At 34.3% G+C, this 10,591-nt stretch overlaps 1 pseudogene; it reads right to left on the bottom strand.

Moving 5' to 3' along the window:
* Positions 1 to 536: 536 nt before the first annotated feature.
* LOC123391200 lies at positions 537 to 718 on the bottom strand (annotated as a pseudogene).
* Positions 719 to 10,591: the final 9,873 nt, after the last annotated feature.

The raw sequence follows: 10,591 nt of genomic DNA, 5'->3' as shown, positions 1-10,591 counted from the left end.
AAATAAATATACAAACAAAATGCATAAACAAACAATTATCAAACAGCAGGATTACTAGAAAATCCTGTATTCTATTCACTTCTGGTGCTAGCATAACGCTTTAGATCAATTATCTGTGATTAAGAAAGGGTCAAAATACTTAGTAAAGAAACATATCTCTGATTCTCTTGAAATTTCCTGTTGCCACTGATAACCATGCAGTGAGAAATTTCAGTATTAAAAGAACCTAAAACTTGATCCAATAGTTTACAAAGGTCTCCTAGAAGCAAACTTCTAGGCTATTGCCCACAATATTGATATGATTCCTCTTTTTTTTTCCCCTTTTCTTCTGTCTTTCTCTCTTTTCCTTTTTTTTTTTTTTTCACCTCAAGGTTACATTTATTCATGCCAAAGGAAAACACATCAAGGAAAACACAAAGGAAACAACACATCAAGTATACAGCAATACTTCATGATGGGAACAAGCTCTAATGGAGCTTGCTGAGATTTGCATACAGACTGACATTCCATCTGATGTTTACTCTGAGTAAGGCTGATTAATGATGACCGTGATCAGGTGCAGAATTAAAAACTTTCAAGTCTTTACTTCTTTTATCAGCACTCTTGATTTTATAAACGATAAAGCCCATAACCCCATTCCTACTTTAATCTGCTGATATGCTTGGGCATAGTAGGACTTCATGGGGACCCAAATATATTTAACAAGGCTCTGAAGCATCTCGGCACAGGACCCCCAGCTCAAGCCTCCCTGACACTCAAAGGCCAATGACTCCGAAAGGTCACCAAGTGATATGATTCTTCTTTAGGATGTAACATTGCAGTTCATGACTTACCTTCACTGTCTTATCCAGTATCTAAGAAAACGTCCACATATCTTTCTGAAACTTCACAACAGACAAATACAGTGATTGATTAGTCTATCTTGTTTTTTTATTCACATACCTTAATTGACTCTCTTATTAGTCAACTTTATCTGATTGTTCAATGTTTACTAGCATTTGTGGAAATGTTTCTGGGATTTTCCTGAAAAATAACACAATAATAATAAAAAGCCTACCTATCCCTTCATAATCGTACTCAGACTTGAATAAAATTCTAAATGTCTTTCCATCAAATTGGTAATAGAGTTCTGAAAACTTTAAGTAAATTTATAATCTCAAAGAAAAAAATCTTATTTTGAATTTTATATTTTTCCCAAAATTGAAGTCAGAAATGCACTATTCAAAAATCATCTGATCTTAGAAGAATTGAACACAAAGTAAAGACATGCAGTGTACACCAATATAATTTTTTCTGTATTTCTTTGTGTCAAGTAATGCTGAGTAAATCTATTCAGTCTGACAGAGCAAGCCAAATGAGTTCCATCAAATCAATATGCTGGTAGTAATCCCTAAGTTTCCAAAGATTTCTCAGAACATCTGGTAAAGTTGAAAGCATGTATATGCCAATTCCAATTCATGTACATCCTGGATTAATATCTAAATCTGGGAATTGGTAAATACCTAATCCTCACATTTAACTGAGTAAAGTCTTTAATGATTAGAGCTTAGGACAACATTTAACAACATTTACCCTCAAAATACAAAGGGAAGGAAAAAAAAAAACATTTCCAAAATTCTAAGACCCATATCTATTCTTTTGAGAATCTATTTTGATAAAATAATGAATGAATGAATTCAAAAGTATCTACAACATCTTTCCTAATGTCTAGAGAGAGAATCCTTTGTGTGAACTTAAAATCTACATATAGATGCTTGATAGTTTTAGTATCATCTATCCTACAATTAAAGATACAAGGTAATATGTCTTTAGGAATGATAGAACTTTGAAATAAATTCACTTGAAGTTACTGTCAGATATTTTATAAGAACCAATGGGTAGAATTAAATTCAAGAAAACTGGAGACTGAGTATTTCACCCTTGAAATGTGGAGAAGGGATGAAGAAACAAGAGACAAGGGCTGCTGACTTGAATTTATCGATAGTTTACATGTTTAGCCAGACTTGGTCTTTTTCTTTCTGATATTTGTGCATTTGCGATCCTTGTTCTATCCTATAGAAGGAGGATTTTTGTTTCATTCTCTGTCCCCCACCCTCTGTGTGTGTGTATGTGGGCGTGTGTGTACATAGGTAGGTATGTAATTTCCTTGACTTTCTTTATGATTTTCTATGTGTGCCACCATAATCAGTAGAATACAATTTTGGTTCTTACTTTTTGGGTTTTGGTTGACTTTTACTCAAGCAGAAACATTATCAAGTGTTTTCATTTAATATTTATCCACTATATGGGTATAGCTTTAATACTTTTATTTTGTTTGTGCCGTAGAATTGTATGCCTATAGCACAACTATCTTAGTAATTCTACAATTGTTGCACCTATGAGTTATTTCCAGTTTATGGTTATCACAAAGTTTATCTTTGTAAATGTTTTCTTAGTGTTCATATGATGTAAATGTTCTTGTCTGCAAGGTCCAAAATGGTAACTGCTAGTCATATGTAGACATATAACACTGATAATATAGTTAATATAACTGAATTTTTAGTTTGATTTTATTTAAATTTAAATTTAAATCACCATGTGTAGCTCTGGCTTTTGTATTAGACAGTACGTCTCTATGGACTATACCTAAGAGTGGAATTTCTGGGCGGTATATTATATTCACTTTCAAATTTTCTAGGTAATGCCACATAAATTTCTAAAAAAGTTTGTAAAAATTTCCACAATAATGTAGCAAATTTCCTATTAGTTAACATCTTTGCCAACATGTTGCAATCTTGGGCTTTTATATTTTTCTCAATCTGACCAGTATAAAATGGTGTTTCAGTAAGGTTTAGTTTGCAATTTTAAAATTACTAATGAAAAGATATATTTTCAAATTGTTATTCACTTTCTTAACTGTGTATGTTTGTGTGTGAGCACATACTCATGTGTGTATATACAACACAGGTTGCATGCTAAGTATCTTTTTTTTTAAAAATCTTTGACTTTGGTTGTCTAACATTTTTTCCCCCATAATGGAGATGTTCTGATATATTCTAGATATTAATTTTCCTTCTTTCTTTCTTTCTCTTTCTTTCAAACATATGCTCCAATACCATTTTCTTCTTCTCTTTGAATTCTCTTTCCATTTTTATATGTGTATTTAATGAAGGAAAGTTAGTTTTAATGTAAGCAAGTGTATAAATCAGCATTTACTAAAAAGATAGAGGTTTGTATTGCATTTCTTCAGATCTCTAAAACCTATCAATTTGTATTGATTCTAGGTTCCCAGAAACCTAGTCAATGCCATCACAACCCAGCTTCATTTCTCATATAAACTGCCTTCCATTAATTGCATCCTCATTTATTTCTTGTGTTTTCCACTGTCGTTCAAACAATATCCTCATTTTCTGCAGGGTATGGTATGTTAAGCTAACTGAAGAAATGGGTAAAATTTAAAGCCCACAGAATGAAGTTTTTAACACACTCCAAATACTGTATGATTTCCATGCAACAGGGATTTACTAGAACTAAGAAATCTGAGAATTAACTAGTCTTGCCCACATTAATTTGTTAATATTATTAGTAGGTCTATTGCTTTTCTCTGTAACTCTATTTTCAAGTTAATATGATTTGTACTAGCTCCACTGACTATGTCTTCTGAGAGATGGGCCCCTCTAATCAAGAACATTTATTCAACCTAAAAAAGTCATGATCTCAGAACCCTTGAAATGTAATCATTATTTTTTCAAATTTTTATTTAAATTACAGTTAGTTAACATATAGTGTAATTTTGGTTTCAGGAGTAGAATTTAATAGTTTATTCACTTACATACAACACCCAGTGCTCAAAAAAACAAGTGTCCTCAATACCCATCACCCATTTAGCCCATCCCCCTCCCTCCAACAGCCCTCAGTTTGTTTTCTATAGTTAAGAGTCTCTTATGGCTTGTTTCCCTCTCTATTTTATTTTTCTTTCCATCCCCTATGTTCATCTATCTTGTTTCTTAAATTCCACTTATGAGTGACATCATATGGTATTTGTCTTTCTCTGAGTTGTTTCGCTTAGCATAATACACTCTAGCAGCAAGATGTCATTTTTTTGATGGCTGAGTGAGATTTCATATTAATTTATTAATATATATATCTCATATCTTCTTTATATGTAATCATTTTTACATATCTTCTTCTTTATATCTTCTTTATATGTAATCATTTTTAACCTATTAGATCATTGCTTAGTAAATAAGTTGTTTTTCTTTCTCTCACTCAGTAGAGAGTACACCCTTATCCCATTGATATTGGGCTTGGATATTTGTCTTGCTTTGACTAACACAATGTTAATACAGGTTTTCCAAATAAAGTCCTTGAATAGGTTTGTGATCCAGTTTTATGCTATGAGAAACATATATCCAAGGTAGCCACTTCAGTCTAGGCTCAGGGCAAAACAAGTTGTAGTCTAGTGCAAGGCAATGGATCCATAATCTAAAGTAAAATCATCTAGTCAAAGCAATCATATGTCAAGGGAACCACAATTAACCCAGAGAATGGATGATTGTATTGTAAGCCTCTGAGATCTGGAATAGCTTGCTAAACAATATTACTGTAGCAACAACTAATACTAATACTGATAACGCTGGTGAATTTTATGTGTCAACTTCACTGCACATGAGGAGCCCAGATCAGTTTTGAGTGATTCTGTGTTCATTTCTTAATATTAACATTTGAATTGGTAACAACAAAATAGAATACCCTCTCCAATTAGGTGGGCATTATAAAATCTTTTGAGAGCCCAAACAGAACAAAAGCAGAGGAAGGTATTTACTCATTTATGTTTTCCTTCCTGCTTACCTGCTCGAATGAGTATGTCTCAATTCATCTTTTTGTCTTTTGACTGGGATTTAAACCCTCAGGTTCCCTAATTCTTAGGGCTTTGGACTTGAACTGAATTATACCACTAGCTTTCCTGGGTCTCTGGCTTGCTTGGCACACTATGGGACTTCTGTCTCCAGAAATACATGAGCTAATTTATCATAATAAATTTCTTTAAGTGTATATTAAGTATTATAAATATTTATATAAACATATTATAAATAAAATATTTTATTTTAATATAAACATTTATTATATGTATTCATATATGTACTATATAAAAATACTTACTAATTCTGTTTCTCTGGGGAACGCCTGTCCAAATATAGAACAGATGTTCTACACCTGATAGGTTCTATATCTGATAGGTCTGTGGCCTCTATTATCTCTATTGCTTTATCAGGTTCATTTCTTCTGCTCTCACACTTTGAGTACTGCCCTCTCCTCTCCCTTAGACCCACTTTAATCTATACATTTGTTAACTATACAGAACTCTTGAAGGTGAGGATATTTTTTCTTAATTATTTAGGAGAAAAGCACAAGCTTTGATAACACATTAAGTCAAAAATAGCTTAATAAATTTTCTATAACATAAAATAATGATATCAAAGCCAACACAAAGTGTCTATTAGTGAAAAAAATCCCAACATTTATACCTGACTTTGTAGCATATGTCTACACTGGGAAAACTTCCATCAGTTCAAATTTTAACTTAGTTTTGGAACTTGTTACACAGTTGTCAGTTCACCTTGTGCTTTTTAAATGTGTGTTTCTATCAACAACTTCTATACTTACTGATCCTTGTTTGAGAAAGTCTACCTGGAATTCCCAGTCTTTCCTTCACAGTTCCACTCAAATTTGATATAAATACCAAATGTAACTATCTTAGTCGTGTAATAGAATTTCTTTGTTTTTCTATTGCTGACTTCCTATCTTAGCTCTAAGAAATAGTTTCTCAGAGTGCCTGGGTGGCTCAGTGGGTTAAGCCATTGCCTTCGGCTCAGGTCATGATCTCAGGGTTCTGGGATCAAGTTCCGCATTGGGCTCTCTGCTCAGCGGGGAGTCCGCTTCTTCCTCTCTCTCTCTCTGCCTGCCTCTCTGCCTGCTTGTGATTTCTCTCTGTCAAATAAATAAATAAAATCTTTAAAAAAAAGAAAAAGAAAAAGAAATCGTTTCTCAAAAACTTTTTGGAGAGGACCTCCCTCTGGGAAACAGTTTTGTTTACCCTCTGAGATCTTCCTTTTCCCCTCTGTTAGAGTTCTCTGAGCCCGAGTAATCCTCACTGATTTTGTCATGAATAAAATATCTTCCTCTTTCCTCGCTCCACATTTGAAAGCTGTTAGTTCCAGATATATTATTCTGGTGCCATTTCTATTTCCTTTCACATAAGACTGGTTTGGCCTTCCAGTTCTCCAAGTGGTTTTCTGCTTTTCTCCATCCTCTGATACTTCCTGGTTTTCTCACTGACATTTCAAAAGCTAAGATTAACTATCGCACTACAGTTTTCTGTTCATGAGAGTTTATAATGAATCATATTCTATAATAGAGTCTTTGGTATCAGAATATATTAGAAATAATATCTGTGTGATTTTTGGCAATTTATTTAGGATCTTATGCCTCCAGTATCTCATCTGTTAGATGGAAATAATAATAGTGTTCAGGTACATCATAGAGTTCTTCTGGGAAGTAAATGTGATAGTTTAAGTATATCACTTGGGATAGCCTTAGGACATTTGAAATATTTGTTAAAATGCTACTGCTAATATTATTATCCTTATTCAGGTGCTATGAGAAGTAAATGATATATTCTATGTAAAGCATTTAGCATAAAACCTGGCCAATGGTAAGCATTTAATGAATGTTATTCTTATCATTAAAATTAAAAATAACTTGCCTGTCATTTAAGGTCTGTAATCATTTCCAGATACTTCTGGCTCTCAAAGCTGAGATTCTTCGACGGGGGGCGGGGGGGGTCACCTTACTTAAAATAAGAGACACACATTCAAATATTACCCTTACCCTTTAGGGTAAGGGTACCTACTGGGGTACCCACTGAGTACCTGCTATCCCCTAATATGTTGTAGTTTGAGATAGAAATCATCCATGCTCTCTTCTTTTCTATTGAGATATAACTGACATACAACATTTTGTTAGTTTCAGGTGTATGACATAATTTAATATTTTTCTACATTATAAAATAATCATCACAATAAGTCTACTTAACATTCATCACTACACATTTTTTTCCCTTGGAAATCATGATCCCTTCTAACTAATAAAATATAAAGAGAAAAGAAAAAGATGAAATCCAATAACCCAAACTATTGGCTCTATTATCACACAGGAAAATTTTCAATAAACCCTAAGCCTACAGTGCTTCTTAATAAAACAGGTCAAAGACCACAGCATGTTACTCCATGCTTAAAGTAGACCATAAGGAGTGGGGTGAGGTCACTCTGTGTGGTTGATTCAGTACAATTAGCTACTCTCCAGTGGCTTAGAGTATTGAACATTTGATTAATATCCGGTTTCTGGCAGAAGAGTTAATGTAATAGATCCCATGACCTTACAAGTCAGTGGTCCTATCTCCTGGTAAAAACATGTCCCAGTGAGCATCCTAGATTCTAATCATTCAGATTAGTATTACTACTACTTTCTGGAAGAGTGAGGGGTGGAAAGATTATGGTCATGTTCATTTCAAAACTCCCCTTGTTCAGAAAGAAGTAGACTACTTTCCTTTTATAACATAATAGGAAATAAGCATTGTTGAGAAGAATCTTCTCAACACTTACCAGATTATATTATAACCCTTTATTTCTGTAACATAGCTCATTATATGCTTTACTCTTGTCTTCTTAGTAATTACTAAAGTATCTGGCATATAGTAGAGAATCAATAATTGTTGAGGAATAAATATATATTTTGATGTTAATATAGTCACAGTTCACCAAAACCCACTGTGTGAATTAATCAGGTTTTATCTTTTCAATTACTTTTGTTCAAAAATCATTTTGCTTTTTAAAATCTGTGGTCATGAACAAAAGCCATCATGTTGCTCACTGAAATTCTTTTAACTTTTAATCTGCTTATAACTGAGAGAAGTGGTTTGTAACATCTTTTAAGGATACTGTGAATTCACATAATTAACACTAAAAAAAGACAAGATTTAGATGTTTCATAAAGTAATATATATATTCTTATGTTAACAAAGCCCTTTTAATTAGGTTGCATCAAACTATATTATTAAGAAATCTTGAAACAAAATGAAGAATGCTGAAAACATGGGGAGGAGTTTTATGTCTATAAAAATACATGCATGTACATACACAAAAACATACAATTGTACTTGACTTTTTACGTTCCATGTAAAGAAACTTCTTTGGACTCAAACTCTGAGAGTCAACATGCTCAGATAAGTCAGCTCTGTTCTCATTTTCTTTTAAGAAAGTTGACCTGTGTGGAATAGGCAGCCTAGTCTGTTGTCCATTATTTTTTAATGGGTTAGAAAATCCATTTAGTGTATATCTGAGACATATATTTCAAGCCAACATGTATCACTAATAAAGTCGATATTCTTTTTTTTTTTAAAGATTTTATTTACTTATTTGATAGACAGAGATCACAAGTAGGCAGAGAGGCAGGCAGAGAGAGAGAGAGGAGGAAGCAGACTCTCACTGAGCAGAGAGCCCAATGCGGGGCTCGATGCGGGGCTCGATGCGGGGCTCGATGCGGGGCTCGATCCCAGGACCCTGAGATCATAACCTGCGCTGAAAGCAGGGGCTTAACCCTCTGAGCCACCCAGGCACCCTCTAAAGTTGATATTCTTATCTTACCTCTGTTTTTGTATTTATCAGTTAATTCTAAAATTATGTGGAAAAAATTGACATTCCTTGAAAACTCCTGTATCTTGAACACATACGAATGTATACCTGTATTTGTACCTGTACATGTATACATGTATATGTATATGCATGTGTATTATATTATATTTTGTGTATTGTGGTTATGTGATGTGAATATGTGTGTGTGCACATGCACAAAAATATTTGAATTGATTTTATGACTTCTTAATCATTAACATATATTCTATACAAAATTATTCCAGTTCAGATATTAACTTACTGGATAATCAGCAAAAGAATTTTTTAACTTCTTTACATATCTCCAAAATAGAAATAATAATAATAATCTTAGAATTAAATTTAAAAAGTACATACCTGGCTGTAACAGAAAATTACAGTACACCATCAGGGAAGGGAAAAAAAAAATTACCTCAGCTTTCAAAAAGCTCTGTGTTGAGGGGCATCTGGGTGGCATACTTGGCTGAGCGTCAGACTCTTGGTTTCTTTGAAGGTCGTGATCTTGAAGTAGTGGAAATGAGTCTGTGTGGGGCTCAGTGAGGACTCTGCTTGGGATTGTCTCTTTCTCTCCCTCTGCCTCTCCCCTTCCTCTAAAATAAATAAATAAATCTATAAAAAAAAACCTGTGTTGATCCCAGTAGAAAAATATGGAAGCTGGGGCGCCTGGGTGGCTCAGTGGGTTAAAGCCTCTGCTTTCGGCTCTGGTCATGATCTCAGGGTCCTGGGACTAAGCCCCGCATAGGGTTCTCTGCTCAGTGGAGAGCCTGCTTCCTCCTCTCTCTCTGTCTGCCTCTCTGCCTACTTGTGATCTCTGTCTGTCAAATAAATAAAATCTTTAAAAAGAAAAATACAGAAGCTTACAGGAGAAGGACATGGAACACTATAGGGAAACCAGATGCTAATATACTGTAAATGAAGTGACAATTTTAACTTCATGCATTGGTTTATGAACATGCAATGATGGCAAAATAGCAGATCATATATTGGGTTACATGGAAAGATAAAAATATGGATTGTCCATGGGATCAATACCTATAGAAGAGAGAAGAAAGAAGCGGAATTTGTCTAGATGGGGAAATTGAACAACAGTGAGGTGCAATAACTGTGTCAGCCAACCCCTAGGTTGGCTCTATAGTTAGAATGTGCACCCCAGGAAGGCAGGGTGCCATTGGCTAAGGTGGCTGTCCTTAGGCACCTCTTGAAATAGCTTACAGCAGGGGGCTGTCCAACAAGAGTTATGCCCAGCATCTAGACAAGAGTTCTTCTAAATAGGGATCTTGATTTGCTGAGCAATGTTCATAGAAAGGTGGATATAAGATGCCACATTATTAAAAATCTTAGGGAGTGGAATTTGTCTTGGTACAAACTAAAATATTCTTGGGAAGTCACAGGAAGAGTATAACTTTGTATATGACAACAATGACTATTTTTTTTAAAGACTTTTATTTATTTATTTGACAGACAGATCACAAGTAGGCAGAGAGGCAGGCAGAGAGAGAGAGGAGGAAGCAGGCTCCCCGCTGAGCAGAGAGCCCCATGTGGGGCTCGATCCCAGGACCCTGGGATCATGACCTGAGTCGAAGGCAGAGGCTTTAACCACTGAGCCACCCAGGTGCCCCAACAATGACTATTTTAAGTGAAAGTGTAAACTAGCCTAAAGGACCAAAACTAAATAATAAGTCTTATGTATCTATAATTCAATATAAAATATTTCAATATCAAGGGCATATGTCTATATATAAATATAAAGATAAAAATAATGATAAATACAGATACAGATTATTGCCATACTGGTCTGATATGGCATTTAAAAAAATCAAATTCTAAACTGTAAATATTAGAACTCCCTTTATATCCACTCAATATTAAAGGGCTCATAA

The sequence above is a fragment of the Mustela putorius genome, unplaced genomic scaffold, assembly GCF_011764305.1.
Source record: "Mustela putorius furo isolate JIRA1106 unplaced genomic scaffold, ASM1176430v1.1 tig00000083_pilon_pilon_pilon, whole genome shotgun sequence".
Taxonomy (NCBI): Eukaryota; Metazoa; Chordata; class Mammalia; order Carnivora; family Mustelidae; genus Mustela; species Mustela putorius.
Note: the sequence above shows the minus strand (reverse complement) of the source record. Positions and strands in the feature narration are given on the sequence as shown.